The sequence below is a fragment of the Rattus norvegicus genome, chromosome 15, assembly GCF_036323735.1.
Source record: "Rattus norvegicus strain BN/NHsdMcwi chromosome 15, GRCr8, whole genome shotgun sequence".
Taxonomy (NCBI): domain Eukaryota; kingdom Metazoa; phylum Chordata; class Mammalia; order Rodentia; family Muridae; genus Rattus; species Rattus norvegicus.
In genome coordinates, this window is record NC_086033.1 from 43,351,550 (window position 1) to 43,367,840 (window position 16,291).

Consider the following 16,291-nt stretch of genomic DNA (forward strand, 5'->3'; position numbering starts at 1 on the left):
GGACCTGTAATTCCAGCTCCAGAAATTCTGACACCTCTAGCTTCTAAGGTTACCTGCATTCCCTGCAATCATGTGCACAACCCCACCCCCCACCCCACCCCCACAATTTAAAAATAAATCCAGTTTAAAAATGTAGCTTCTTGTTTCCTAAAGCATTTTAGCTAAACAACAGAATCACTGTCACATGTGCTGAAACACTCATTCAAGCATTTCAGTACTTTAAGGTAGCCATTCACATGAGCACTGAGAAGCGTCTATAAATGTGGGTGAAATAGAGGCAGGCCCATAGTTCTGGTGGGGTATACAGGAAAAAAGGGAATGTGAGGCAGATTCTTAGATGCAGCTTAACATTTTCCATTACTACCCTTTCAGCCGTCAACCCCAAACTGCTTGGTTACAATGGCCCAGAAGAGCAGTTGGAACTTGTAGCTGTTAACAAGGAGTGAGACTTTAAACCACCTACAGACCTTAAGGATAAATTGATGACAGTAAGTATTAATACAGTGAGCTATTCCTTCCTGGCCTAAAACTAACAAAAGCTAAAAAGATTCACTTGCAGTAATAAATACGGTTTGCTCTCTCCTCAAACACCTGCTCAGAGTTCTGGCTCCTACAGAACAGCCTTTGACTACAAACCTAGGAGCAGTCATGTCCTCTGCTCCCCTTTTTTCACTCAATATCCATTCTAATAAACATTACATTCAGCCAAGACTCAGGCCAGTTCCCTGTTCTTGCCTTCATCAGCCTTCCTTGCTATTCTCTCAAAATGGACTTTATTTTCTGGCTATCGTTTAATTTAAAAATTACTCAGTAGCTCTCTCCTGTAATCTGTTTCATATTCTGTCTGGAAGGTGCCCCAGGGAAGGTGTTCCTAATCTCAGGTTGCCTCACCCCAGTACCTGGGCGATTTCCCAGTTCTCTAGTGACAGATGCTGTTACATGACAGGGCGCAGAAAACCTAGAGATTACTATGGCTTCTTGGTTTGACTTCCGATTGACAGCTGCTCTGTTCTGGGGTCCTTTATGTCAACTCTGATTTGACACTATGAATCCTAAGTGCTCCAGGATTATTGAACATACACAAATACAAGATAAATAAAGGATGAAAATCAGGGCTAGAGCATGGCTCGGTGGTAGAGTGCTTGCCCTGTGATCAATCTTTACTGTGCACACAGGAGTATTAAATAGTGCACACACACACACGCGCACACACACACGCGCGCGCACACACAAACACACACACACACACACACACACAGAGGTATACATACACTTGTGGCCCAAGCCACCCATGAGGCCAAAACAGGAAGATCACTGAGCCTAGGAATTCAAAACAAGCCTGGGTGACATTTCAAAAACAAGCAATCAACTATTTCAGGAAGAAAAGGCTGAATACCAAATGGTTCCATAACACGAGTCACAACTGTTTCATGGATGAGAACAATCCTCCAAGACTCAAAAAGACCATGGAGGTAGAAGCATCGAGGTTGACCCCCAAACAGAACAAACCAGTGCACCGCTGTATCCCCCAGATCGGTGCCGATGTCCCCTGCCACACCCAAAAGAAAGGCTGAAGGGGATGCTAAAGGAGACCAAGCCAAGGTGAAGGACGAGCCACAGAGGAGCTCTGCAAGGTTTGTCTGCTAAACCTGCTCCTCCAAAGCCAGAGCCCAGGCCTAAATCGGCCCTGCAAAGAAGGGAGAGAAGGTTCCAAGGGGAAGAAGGGGAAAGCAAATGATGATAAGGATGTGAAGGCCAACACACACCAGGCACAGGAGGCTGAAGGTGCTGGAGATGCCAAGTGACACGTGTGCATTTTTGATAACTGTGTACTTCTGGTGCCTGTACAGTTGGAGATACTATTTTTTATCAAGATTTATAAAAACGCTGAATTTTGTTTTACTTTCTTTTAAGCTATACTGTTAGCACACAGAACATTTCATTGTTGGGGCGCGGATAGGGGATCTTGTGTCACTAACAAAATATCTCCCAAGCTGAATTGATGATGAAAAACATCTTTCCTTGACAATTTTAAAAGGCTCTCATTGGTTCCCAGGAGAGATGTCCTCGTGTTGACATAGGTGGCCACCATGGCATAACATGCTTTGTGGTCTGGGAAAACTCTATATTCATTTTTATATCCTCTTCCCCCTGTACCATCAACATAGACTTAATTCCCTTAAAACCAGAGACCTGTTGGAACCTGATCCCCAAAATTGGTTTTCCAGTCTATTGGGCGGTGTGGACTTGGCAGTGACTTCATCAAGTGTTTCAGAAGAGTGCTGGTTTCTTTTATAAAAGATTGTGCATCTTCAGATCGATGATTCTGCCATGTTCAGTTCCTGTCAGGGTTCGCCTGTGAGTGGTTGTCAAACAACAACCTTAATGTGAAATGTCAACCCTCACTTTAAGCTACTTCCCCCTTTTCAAAGCATTGAATGAAGATTTCATTGGGTTTTATAGTGGCTTTCTGATGTTGGTAGTCTATAAGAAAGTTCTTGTATATTGTTGATCGTTTGCCCATGTTCTACCTGGAATACCACGATTGTTTAAAAAAATTATCCTTAATAAAGCTGGTTACGGTTAGGTTTGGGAGGAAAAAAAAACCATAAAGTTAGGTAAGGAGAGGGGAGCAGAGCAGTGTACCAAAGAAGCTAAGGAAGGAGAAACCAAAAACTATCACAAGAATAAGCTAGGTGAGTTTGACTGAAAGCTAAGGCTGGCATAGGGAACAGTAGGGGAAAGGATGAATTTTTGATAGCAGTATGAGTGCTTGGTACCTGTGGATTATTACATTCACATGGTCTTACTTTCTCAATGAGAGAAAGCCCTGTGTGGCAGCAGTTTCTAAGACAGGCCGTTCTGTCACTAAGGGATGAGGAAGGTACTAGCAGGAAGACTTGTTAGGAACTTTCAACCAAAGCTAATAAGAGTCCCAGTCAAAATGGTGTAAGGCACCACATGCTTACACACACTCATTAAATCTTAACATAATTTAGCCATGTACTAACATGTAGCAGCTGCATCTTTCCTATTATACTAGTGAGAGAGTTACAGGATAAATGTCAAGGAGTTCCAATTAACATGTTTTTGCTCATATTCAAGAATAACAATAAGATGGACTCAAATCAGTCTCCTCCTTGGAGAAAGGCTCAAGAGCTCCCTACTGATGAGCCACTGGTAGTTGATGGATTCTAGAGATAAGAGTCCGTTTGTTTGACCGAGTGACCCTGGTAGGGTGACAAGGCTCTAGAAAATGGCTCCACACTCATGAGTATGGGTAGAACGGATTGAACTTGGTGGATTATTTTTCAAAAACAGAGAGAAGAAATGAAGTTAGGATGAGGTAGGAAATCAGGGTGCACCAGAGAGGAGTTAGGGAGGGGAACGAGGGGAGAATATGATGAAAATGCAGTGTAGTTGTGTATGAAATTCTCACCTCTATAACCCTAATACCTGCAGAGTCAACAGGCACATTCCTGGAACATGATGATCAACCAGTGGGGCACAACCGGTGAACTCCAGGTTCAGCAAAAGATCCTGTCCCAATAATATAGAGAGTGACAGAGGAGGTCACCTGATGTCAACCTTTGACCTTCACACACGCATCTCAAAACCAAGATGAAATGGACCTTCTCCTTGAATACATAAACTACCAAAAATAAAAAATCCCCAAAAAACTATATAGGTCAGTACCTATTTAAGTTGAGTTTGCACTTAAAAAAATATGCCAAAAACAACAACAAAAAATGCTTAGGAAGGATGACTTCACTGTCAACTTGACTAACCATTCCAGGAGAAAAACAATGACAGTTTTTCTCAATTTATTTCAGAATCTGAACTAGGAAAAAAAAAAATTCCCCAAATCGTTTCACAGGTAGAAAATTATCCTAATGTAGAAGTTAGAAAATTAAGTAACAGGGTAAGAGAAATGCACACTATTATCCTCGTGAAGACAAATGAAAAGGATTTTTAGCAGTACGTGAACAAATTGCTACACCATAGAAGGTGTGTGTGGTACTAACAACCAATACAAATCACCATCACAATAGTAATGATGACACAGCACCTGAAGAGGCCGTCCAAAGCTAGAGTGAACTAGAACGAGAACATCCTGTCACTAATGCGGCTGACATATTTAATCAGGAAAGGTACAACATTTTCCTCAACACTGAAACAAGACAGGGTCTGTGGCTCTAACAGCTCGTCAGCATCATCACACCCAAAGTCTTAGTCAATATATAACGGAAAAACATAAAGTATTATTCACAGATGACTATATTAAAAAGACTCAAAGTTTCTATGTAAAGAGAGAAAGAGACGGAGACAAGAGAGAGAGAGAGGGAGGGAGAGAGAGAGAGAGAGAGAGAGAGAGAGAGAGAGAGAGAACCCAAGTCTTTGAGTGTATGAATTCCGCAAATCTGCTAGAAATGAGGACAACATAGAAAAATCAACTACATTTTTAGGAATGATCTAGAATCTAATGAATTTGCTTGTTTTTCTTCCTTTTTTAAAAAAGAATCATTTTATCTATTTTATGTATACACGAGTACACTATAGCTGTCCTCAGACACACCAGAAGAGGGCATCAGATCCCATTACAGATGGTTGTGAGCCACCATGTGATTACTGGGAATTGAACTCAGGACCTCTGGAAGAGCAGCCAGTGCTCTTAACCACTGAGCCATCTTTCCAGCCCCACTTCTTTTTTCCTAAACACTTACCATTTACAGAGCTGGAGAGGTAGTTCCAGGTTAAAGAGCACTTGTTGCACTTACAGAAGACCCAGGTTCAGTTCCCAGCATCCACATATTGGCTTACCACCAGCTCCAAACAGTCCAAGCTGACCAACTCAGGCACCATGAATGTGGTACACATACACACAGGCAAAATGTTCATATAGATAAAACAGAATCAATCTTTTTAAAACTTAAGTATCATTCACAATAGCACCAAGCCATAAAATACTGATGTAAATCTAAGACAGAGATCCAGATCTGCACAGCAATGAATGAAAACCTTAAGAGGGGAGAGATCAAGGAACCTGTAAGCGAGCAATGCAGCCAGGAAGCTGACTTACTAGGATGCATCCACTGCTAACTACTGAGGGCCAGTGAGAATCCCTCAAGGGCTGATGACACACATTAGCAAGCTGATTCTAAGCCATGTGTGGCTACACCAAGGAAGACCACCATGAGTCTGTCAAAGGTGTCAAGGCAACACAAGGTAGATGGGACGGCCTTCTCAACATCTGAGGAGAGAACTCAAGACATCCATGTGTAAGAACTGCAACCCGAAGGAATATTTCAAGCTTTTATTAAAGCAACAAGAACAATAAAAGCCCTGACTCAGCTGGGTGGTGGTGGCTCACACCATTAATACCAGCACTTGGGAGGCAGATACAGGTGGATCTCTGTAAATGCAAGGCCAGCCCAGGCTACACTAAGCAAGTTCCAGAACAGGTAGCATTACACAGAGAAACGCTGTCTCAAAAAACCAAAACCAAAACAAACAAAAAACCCATAAACTAATTTAAAAAACATCACAGACCTAAATATGTGTGTTCTTCTCCCACAGTGGGTCTGACTACACCACATCCCCCATAGCATTTCATCCACAAGGCCCCCAAACTGACTCCTGATGCCACTGCCCGCGGTGGCTCCACTCAGGAGGAGCCATGCAAAGTGCCTGCCGCTGTGCTTTGAGAATGTACTCAAGAAAAAGGAATGTGTTCTCAAGGTAAAATACCAATTCTGAAGACTTAATGTAAGAAAGGAATATAAAACGAATCCCTAGTCATTTTTACACCAAGAACATGTTGAAATAGTAATGTGCTGGGCAGCTGAGTTAAATAGAAGACATTAAATTTAATTTCAAATGTTTCTTTTTATTTGCTGAAATGTAGTTATTATAACATTTAAATCTAAAATGTTGCCTTCGTTATATTTCCTTTAAAAATGTTTCAAAATTTTACTTTCTGTTCAGGAGGAACTGTCTGCTTGCATGTCTGGGTCACCTGTGCGCTCGATGCCCATGGAGGTCTGCAAAGGGCAACAGATGCCCTGAAACTGGAGCTATATCCATATGGCTGTGAGCCACTATGTGGGTTCTGGGAATTGAACCTGGGTCCATCGAGAAGAGCAACCAGTGCTCTTAACCCCTCAGCCATCTCTCCAGCCCCTTCCACTCTCTTTGTGTTAGACAGAGCTGCTATAGGATGTTAAGAATGCTAGTCATAGCAATATAAGCAAAACACAACAACAAATAAGATTTCAGAGGACATGTTAGTGTCACTAGGTCAGCTGTCACCATAGCTTTTCCTGCCCTGGATTTTTCTGCTGCTTTAAAATAAATAAATTTATAAAGTTATTTTCCAAAGAATTTGTGATTTTTTAACTGAAAGTATCCTAACTCATACTCTACTCTAGCAGCACTTGTGATGCTATCTTTGAAAAAAATAAAAATATATTCAGCAGAATTCTCATTGTCATTCTTTTACTTTCTTTATGCATGTGTACAACACACTAGTTTTTATAAACTATTTCATTCCTGTATTACACAGAAAATACACATATAACACTGTACTCAAATAAAGTAGATACATTTTAATAAGGGTGGTTCTCACTGAAATAATAAAGAATAAATACATTTTGCTGTCCTGAAATCAGATATTCACTTATTAACTCGACTGCTGCTGAGGCCTTACTTTAGCTGAGATGTGGAAGGTGTTTCACTGTGTGTCACAGCCGCCTGTGGTGCTGGTTCATGGCTGCTATGCTAACCTCCAGGCAGAAGTGGGTCCTGATGAACAGCAGTAAAAGGTCCTTTCACACCCATCCCCCCACCCACCCGACCTCCACCCCCAGCCCCAACCCCCCACCCACACAGCACAGCAGAGCCCCTCCCACATAAAAGGCAGAAATGAGGATTCTGTTGGAAAACTTAAACATCATAAGAATTTGTATTCTATAAACAGTTAAGTAGGTTGAGTTTCTAACTTTCTCCCACTTGTGAGGGACAACTACACCAGGAAGAGGTTTGCCAGCTGAGAGGTTCAATAAAACTAGAATATCAAAATCAAGAAGAAAACAGAAATAATGACACTGGAGATCAGAGAGAGCGAGGTCCTTGAAGAATCCCTGGAGGCACATTAGGTTGTACAGCTTCCTCATAAGGGCAGGAATTAAAAATTTAAGAATAACATTATCTGCAGGCTCTTCTGTGTGACAACTATTTCAGGCTACCACTGATGGTGGCTTGGGCATGAGAGATTGTAAGAAGAAAAGAGAAATGGTAACAACCAAGAGCTGTCTGGGAGTAAAGCAGAGAAGACGTGAAGGAGGAAGAGGCAGAGAAGGCCAGTTTGCTAGTGGGAACGGGTGTCTGGCTATTGGTGTCACTTCTTATAGAACAGCAGCTCTCAACCTGTATGTCACTATCCCTTTGGCAGTCACCTATCAGATATCCTGCATATTAGATATTGACATTATGATTCATAACAGTAGCAAGACTAAAGTTTTGTAGTAGCAACAAAATAATTCTATGGTTGGGGTCAGCACACATGAAGAGCTGTACTGTATTACAGGTTACAGCATCAGGAAGGCTGAGAAGCACTGCACTACAGCAATGGTGGAAGACAGAAACCCAAGAGTGACTTCAGAAGTGGTAACTGCGGTGCCTGAGACACTTGAGAGAAAACGCTTGGTTGGATGTTCAATGGAATATACAGAGGCTTGGGCTCCTCTACTACTAGACAATAGGAATAGATGAGCCTGCTTAACTGCATGTGGATTAAAACAAAACAAAAACACATCAGAGCTGGAGTAGAGCTTTGAGAAACTTGAAGCCTAGACAGACAAGAAGCCACCTACAAGAGACAAAGAAGGAAAGACAAAACTGGGGGAAAAAAGAAGCCAAAGAAAAAAGTCTTTGAGATGGAAAGGGGTTATTAATGACAAAAATAGCTGAGACATCAAGCTAGAAGAACAAAACTTGTTCGCAGATTTTAGTGACACTGTAAAAGTTTTGAGGATGAGTAAGCATGTACACCAGACGCTGGTGGCTGGCATCAGGAAACAAGGTAAGAATAATCAATATTGTCTGGGAAAGAGAAAGGACATACAGCAGCACCTAGATGTAAAACTGGGGTCCATGGAACTTTACTTGGTTTAAATTGGATAAATACCTGAATTTCTTTTAGGACTAAAAGATGGACTCTGACTCACATCAAGAAGCTTTAAAAAATATGAAAGACTAAAATCTGAATGTCCTTTGAATGTGGAGTATAGGCAAACATGCATGCCTCATACACCGAGAAGTGGTGTCCCAAACAGCCAGAAAAGTTTCTCCAAGGCCAAGTTCGATGAACACAAGTGTCATTCTACTGCCAGCAACTGCATGTAGGAACAACGCTGCTGTCCTAACCAGAGCACACCTATGACGTGACTCTGGCTGTGGTTTCTGTCAGGAGCTGCCTCTCATAGTCCTCCCATTGTATGAGACTCATTCTGTTGTAGTCTTGCTAACAATTCTGAAAGATTCCTAACTTCATGTAATAAATTTGCTCTTTTTTTTTTTTTTGTCTTTGAGACATTGTCTCCTGTATCCCAGTCTGGCCTCAAATGCACTCTTGTAGTTAAAAATGATCTTGAACTTCTGATCCTCCTGCGCACTACTCCTGAGTGCTAGGGGTGACAGGAATGTGGCACTGAGCCAAATTTGACATTGGATATAGATGTCCTAGGGCTCCATGCATGCCGAACATGCACTCTACCAATTGAGCTACATTCTTAGCTCAGTGACTACACTTTTAGCGTATGTAGAACAGTCAGTGTCTGTTGTTCCACCTATGACTCTGACTGTTCAAGTAACTATGACAAAAAATGGCATAGAGTGGAAATGGCTGCTGACACAGGAGGTTGGAAATTGTGCCACAGACACTTAGTATCAGTAAGCAAGCAGACCCAGACCACCTACTGAAGTACTTCTGTTTTAAACAGTCTCTCTCTCTCTCTCTCTCTCTCTCTCTCTCTCTCTCTCTCTCTCTCTCTCTCTGTGTGTGTGTGTGTGTGTCTGTCTGTCTGTCTGTCTGTCTGACTGACTGTCTCTCACACTCTGTGTGTGTGTCTGTCTGTCTGTCTGACTGTCTGTCTCTCACACTCTGTGTGTGTGTGTGTGTGTGTGTGTGTGTGTGTGTGTGTGTGTGTGTGTGTGTGTGTGCCTGGCTCTAGTTCTGAATCCTTTTAATTCTGCCTCTTAAGTACTGGGACCATGAATATGGTCCACCATGATTGGATTTGGTGACGAATAGGGTAAGATACTTTGTCACTGGTTTATCAATTCATTGTCCCCTCTAGTCTTTGAAATGAGCATCAATTTTACTGAGTTGAAAGACTGACTCTCCCTTAAAAATTCATTAAAGACAGAAAAAAGAAAGCAAGAGAGAAAAGTAGTAAGACAGAGTTTATTTTTTTTTAAGATTTATTTATTATATATAAGTACACTGTAGCTGTCTTCAGACACACCAGGAGAGGGCATCAGATCCCATTACAGGTGGTTGTGAGCCACCATGTGGTTGCTGGGATTTGAACTCAGGACCTCTGGAAGAACAGTCAGTGCTCTTAACCCCTGAGCCATCTCTCAAGCCCCAAGGCAGAGGTTTTAAAAAGTATATATGAATTATCTGTTTACAAGAACAAAAAATACACTGAAAACAAAGAATTCTTAGCACTTGATCACAGGGTGAAGATGCAAAGATGAGCAGTACCTGAACAGGCATCTCACCCAAGAGTATGTGCCAATCTCTGACAAGATGCCCAGCAGCAGCAGACCAACTAACATCACTCCCATGAGAACGGCCATAAAGAAAGTGGGAGACAATTACAGGTGTCAGCCAGGGTGTGAAAGAATCGCATCCCTACATCATAAACAGACAAGGAGTACTCTCAAGGATGCAGGAAACTGCAACCAACACACAAACAAAGACAAACAAGTGACAGCACTGAGAACTGTGGCCATTCACCAGCAATGACGAACGAGTCCCAGCACTAAGAGGCAGAGGCAGGTGGAGCTCTGACTTTGAGGTCAGCCTGGTCTCCATAGTGAGTTCCGAGATGACCAGAGCTACATACTGAGATCTTGCCTCACAAAAAAACGAAAAATAAAATAACACAATTCGTTAGTTTCTTAAAAAGCTAAACATAAATTTAACATTCAAACTAAAACTACCGCGCTACCCACCCAAGAGAAATGAAAATATAAGAGAACTGAGGGCAGATGTCACATAAGGAATATTCCTAATGTCCTTAAATTATCCATCAGCACATTTATAAACAATGGAAATACTGAGCAATAAAAAGGAAAGATCAGTAGTACCTGCTACAACACGGATGGACTCCAATAATTTATGTTATGTCACAGGGATAAGAGACAAAAGCTACTGTTGGTTCTGTGTTTAATCTATCAGGAACTAAGAATGTAATTCAAGGATAGTGTGCTTATGTGTTCAAGATCTGGGTTCAATCTCCAGCATGGAGGAAGGGAAGGAGGAGAGGAAAAGAGAAAAAGAGGAAAAGGGAAGTGAGAGGGAAAGAGAGAATATAAGAATACAAGTCAGAAGTGGTAACACACATCTGTAATTACAATAAACAGTTGATAAAGACAGGAGAATTTGGAATTAAAAGGCTGTCTGGAAGATACATATTCAGATATTGTCTTTAAAAAATAGATTTAAGAAAAAAAGAATACCTTGGTAATAGGCAGAAAACTAGCTGATGGTGTTCAAAAAATGAAGGCAATACAAACAAACAAACAAAATCATAGAAGTTGGTTTGGGCTTAAAATTGAGTTGTCAAATAGAATAAAAGGCAGGCTAGTAGTACTCTCTGAAGCACACAATTAAATTTATTTTAAGACAAGAGTACGTCCTTAGCACTGGACTGCATCCCGAGAACCAGGAAAAGTTAACTAAACAAACCCCAAGGAAAGCAATTAGTGGAAGAGCAAAGCAGGAACAATAGACCTTGCAGGTTAAGGTTTCTGTCTGTAGTCACAGAATAACTTCTTGTTTGTCCTGTGTTAAGTCAGGTTAAGGTTTCTGTTTGTAGTTAAAGAATAAGTTCCAGTGTTAAGTTCTTGCAAGTTAAGGTTTCTGTCTGTAATTAAGAGTTACTTCCTGTTACTTAGATCTGAGGTAAACTACAAAACATGTTTTTCACCCCACACTAACCTTGGGACCCCATTCCCATGATTCCCTTCCCTTTGTTCCTTCCCTTCCATTGTACCTTTCTAACAATGTAAAAAGCCAATCCTCTCTGTGAACACTTTATCTCTCTGATAAAAGGAAGCTCAAGAGGAAGTCTGGGGCTGCTCTCTAAAATCCTGACTTAGGGAAAGGCTGGGGAGTCCCAAATGTACCCCAAATAAAGCTTGCTGCATTTGGACAATCATGGATTTGGTCTTTCTCTTCACAATTTTCAGGTTTAACACTAGAACAAAGCTCTTTGCTACTTCAAATAACCAAAGGTTCTCTAACATTCCCATCATCAAAAACAAAGAACATTACTCTTTTTAAAGAGATAACAGACAACTGCACTGTCCCTTTTCCTCCCTGATGCCCTCATGAATCCTATCAATCTGGGGCAAAGCACTATACTTGTAATTTAATGTTACTCTATGCTTATAGAGGGCTTTGTTTGTTTTGACCTTGGGGGTGGAAGGGTGGGTATGCGCCTACTCATCAGGGAAGAAAAAGACTTACCAGTGAACTTACTTTGAGAACAATTTACAACCATAGTTCAGCTTCTTAATTTTCACTCATAAGCTCCTGTGAGGCACTTTCTTAATAAGATTATCTGAAGCAATCATCTATCCTGTTGCTGCGTATTCCTTCAACAATATCAGAACCAATTTCAGGCCTCCAAGACAGAATGAAGGCCAGAGCTCCCCAGGAATTCTCCAAGGCTCTGGCACAAGACTGGTACTGCTGAAGCACTAGCCTCAAGGACTGAGCAGCAGATGGCTTCTCAGCTCTGCAGCCTGACAGTCACTGCTGGACTACCTAGACTGGCCTATGTTATGAAAGCTAGTTAATATGCTCATACTCATTCTATCAGTTGTTCCTTTGGAGAAACAAGCACCTCACAAATTCCCCTGTATGCCAAGGGTAGGGTGACTTCCTTGCACCACAAGGTCCCAGATGACCTTGCAATGGTGGGACATAATTATATATTGTCTAAACTGGCAAAATGAGAGTTGGAGTACTTGTTTCTATAAAAAGTATATTACCAAAAAAACAAAAAAAGTTAAATGTTTTGATACAATTTAAGATAGCTTACTGAAAACAAGAAAAGTAGATGCAAGACTACAGTAAAAGACTTGGGGAGGTAAGACATTAAAATATGATTCACAGATTGTGTCTTTAAGATCTTCCTTCATTTTAGGGCTGGAGAGATGGCTCAGGGGTTAGGATCAGTGCAGCTCTTACAGAGGACCCAGATTCAATTCCCTCTTCTGGCCTCTGTGGGCACTGAATGCACTTGGTATACAAACATGCATGCAGGCATACACATAAAATAAAAAATGTAAAAGAAAAAAGATCTCCCTTCATTAAAAAAAACCCTCAAACTTGACAAAACAAATGTAGGGTATATACAAGACAAACTGATACACACAGAGCCAATCCACTCATCCTAGTAACAGCACACTGTGGCCCAAGTTCTTGTTGTTTTTTTTTAACTCTGGTACAACTGAGAGTGTTTGGATGGGAGAAATTGCTGGCTGCTGGGGTGGAGAGATACATTTGCCCACTGGATGACCAAAGCATCTTTACTCCAGTAGTGACAACCAAAATGGCCCACAAGCACTGTCCACTACTCCAGTTGAGATCTAAAGCTCTGGATCAGTTAGTGTGAATAAACAACCATATATTTTGATTAAAATAAGTATTTGGGGAATCATTTTTTAAGGATTTTTTGATATATTAACTTTTTTTTCACTCCCTGACCACTCTTGTTGTTTAAATGAAGTCATTAAAGACGACTTCTGTCCATTCACCAGGAAGCCAGAGCACAAAGGCGCAGGATTACCAGGTCAGGCCTAAGAATAAGAGGTTGAAAAACCAAGGGATAAAGGAGAAGAGGAGAAGCAAGTCCCAGCAGGTAGGAGAGGCTTGGGACAACACTTGCTAACCCTCCCAGTGAGGCCACCCAGGCCCACAGCACAGACTAAAGCAGCCACATGGACATTTCAGAAGCTTTAATGTTCGTGAGCAAGTGGATGGGCAAAGTAAATGACTGTCCAGTTACTTATGATGTCCAAACATTTAGAAATTAGGAAAAAACGGAAGTAGGTCTGTGTGTGAGGAAACACAGTGACCCATCAGCCGTGGCTGGACAGAGAGTAGATATACGTAAAGAAGAGTGAGAAACAAGAACCACAAAGACTTCAGTCAGTAGGAGAATCAAATCCAACACTCAGGAGAGGAGTCCCTTCAGACACAGGCATGACACTTACCACTAAAAATGCAACATGCCTTAAAAGTAAATACAAAAAGTTAGGATCAGAAATAAGTCTGTAAGCAGGGCTTAGGAGTAAACAGACTGGCATGAGTGTGTCAAGATGCACCGGAAAATGATTCCTCAGGAGGAAGGATTATTAGATAAGATCCTAACTGGCAAGACAAGAATATATAGAAGTGTTAACTGAGTAACATGGCAAATAGTAAGAGGGGAAACATCTTTAGGGATAAGAAAGTAAGATGCTATTCAAGGGTGAAAGGAAATATTAGAAGCTTTAAGAAGCACAGGAGTCAAAAATTATCAAAATTACCAAAAGCACAATGTAAACACAGGTAGAGTCCATCCATACATGATTAGCCTGGTGAAAGTCATTTTGAGGATGCTGATGAGGCAGAAAGGCTTGGTTGTATGCTGCACTGATCTCAATAGGTATTTATGTGGGATGTAACTATGTCCTACACATAAGGAAAATTGAGAAGAGAATAAGCACACAAAATATTAACTAGAAAGGGATTGCTTGCACTACAGAAGAGTCCTGAGGGTTGAGGAAGACATGAAGAAACTGGAAACAGAAGCACAGAACCACTAGTAAGGAAGTGTTTTAATATGTGCCAACACTTTCATAAATACAGTGCAAATGTTCTCATAAGCCCAAGAGTTCTATTAGATTGGTACTATTTTAAATACATTTACGTATTACTTTACATGTGTGCAGATACACACGTATACATGTGAAGATCAGAAGACAATTTTCAGAAGTGAGTTCTCTCCTTTCACCATGAGGTTGCTGGAGATCAAACACAGGCTGTCAGACTTGGAGGCAAGCACCTTTACTGGCTGACCCATTTTACTGGCCCCAAACAGATACTGTTATTTACCTTAGCTTACAAATGGAGATACTGAAACACATGGAAGTTTATACAAAGAGTAAGTTGTAAAGATTAGAGGTCCATCAGAGCAATCCGGCTCCAAAGTCCATGTTTCTCAGCAGCTCAACGGTCTGGAAATAATCAAGACTCTGAGAAGAACAGTGATATATATTAAAGGGGAGGAGCTAAGGAATTAATCTTTGAAGGCAAAATTTCAAGAGGCTTGATATTCTAAAGGTTTTACACACACACACACACACACACACACACACACACACACACGACTACCTTGGATCCAAGTGTTATACTGTCTGCATTTTCCAAGTGTCCTATATCAATTAGAATTATTTTTTAAAGATTTATTTATTTATAAGTTTATTTATTTATAAGTACACTGTAGCTGTTTTCAGACACACCAGAAGAGGGCATCAGATCTCATTACAGATAGTTGTGAGCCACCATGTGGTTGCTGGGAATTGAACTCAGGACCTCTGGAAGAGCAGTCAGTGCTTTTAACCGCTGAACCATCTCTCCAATCCAGAATTATCTAGTATGTTTATGGAAGAGTGTCCTATATCAATTAGAATTATCTAGTATATTTATGTAAGAGTCACATTCCTAAACTCACCCCAGATTCTAAAACTCTGGAGGTAGGACTCAGGAAAATACGTTTTAATACTCTTTCCAGACAATTCTTCTGCATAAAAGCTAAGGTACAGCCCATTTGCTTATAATACTTTACTTTAGCTCCTTTTCCTTTTGTAACTGAACTGGATTCTTCTAGACTCTTAGCTGACTATGCTTGCTTGATCGGTGTTTGTATCTAAAATTCCTAAGCTGATTTCTAATCATCTAAACTTGGATTTAGAATTTTCAGTATTGAAATTCCTATTAACCACAATATTGACAGAAGAATTTTCCAAGAAAGCTCTAGTTCCTTTCTTAGGCATGATTCTTCTGTTAAATATAACATAGGCTGATGGATTCTATGCTGAACAGACATGCCAATTGTTCCCTTGCTGAATCTCTGCAGAATAAGATATATGGTAGATTTACTAGCTCAAGTCCTGTTTATTGCGTCTAAAGTAGTAGGCAGAAATGTACTGGTTATGTTTGACCTACCACCAAAGCTTATCTTTCCCCTTTATTTTATTTAATGTATATAGGTATTTTTCCTGCACCACAAGCATGCAGAATCCATGGAGGCTAGAAAAGGACTTCAGATGCTGAGACTGGAGTTACAGATGGGCAACCATGTGGGTGCTGAGAATTGAACTTGGGTCCTTTGGGGGAAAAAAAGGCAGCCAATACTCAGTTTTTAATATCTTATTTTACTTTTAAGTGTATGAATGTTTTGTATGATGTATATCTGTGCATCACATGTGTACCGGGCCTAAGGAGGTCAAAACAGAGTGTCAGATCCCCTGGGATTGAAGTTATAGACAATTGTGAGCTGCCGTGTAGATCCTAGAAATTGAGCCCAGGTTCTCTCAAAGAACAGCTAGTGCTCTTAACCACTGAACTATCACTCCATTCAAGGATTTTATAAGGAAATGGTTGTCATTCTACAGAAGGTAAAACATTCCTCATTCTCTTTGGACTTGATGAGAAATTGCAAAGAAAGGACTGATTTAATTAAAGCTACATCTACAGTACTATTCTGTCATCTGTCTGGCTTGTCTGAGATGACTACGATTAAAAAGAAAACAATGGTAAAAATACAATGTGGTTCTTTTGCCATTTCTTACAAACTGACCCTTGAAGAAAAGAGTAAATAAAGGCAAAGAATTCATTTCCACAACACCAAGCAGCACTCAGCATACATTCTCAGACTCTGTGTCTGTGAATGTCCCCACTCAATCCCTTCAAGAACTGCATGCACACAGACCCAAGAACACACTTACA

At 40.8% G+C, this 16,291-nt stretch overlaps 1 protein-coding gene and 1 pseudogene across 15 annotated transcripts in view; one reads left to right on the plus strand and one right to left on the minus strand.

The window, feature by feature from the left end:
- Positions 1-16,291, minus strand: part of Hmbox1 (homeobox containing 1) — a 132,509-nt gene that overhangs the window by 108,047 nt on the left and 8,171 nt on the right.
- On the plus strand, positions 1,543-1,805 carry Hmgn4-ps7 (high mobility group nucleosomal binding domain 4, pseudogene 7; annotated as a pseudogene).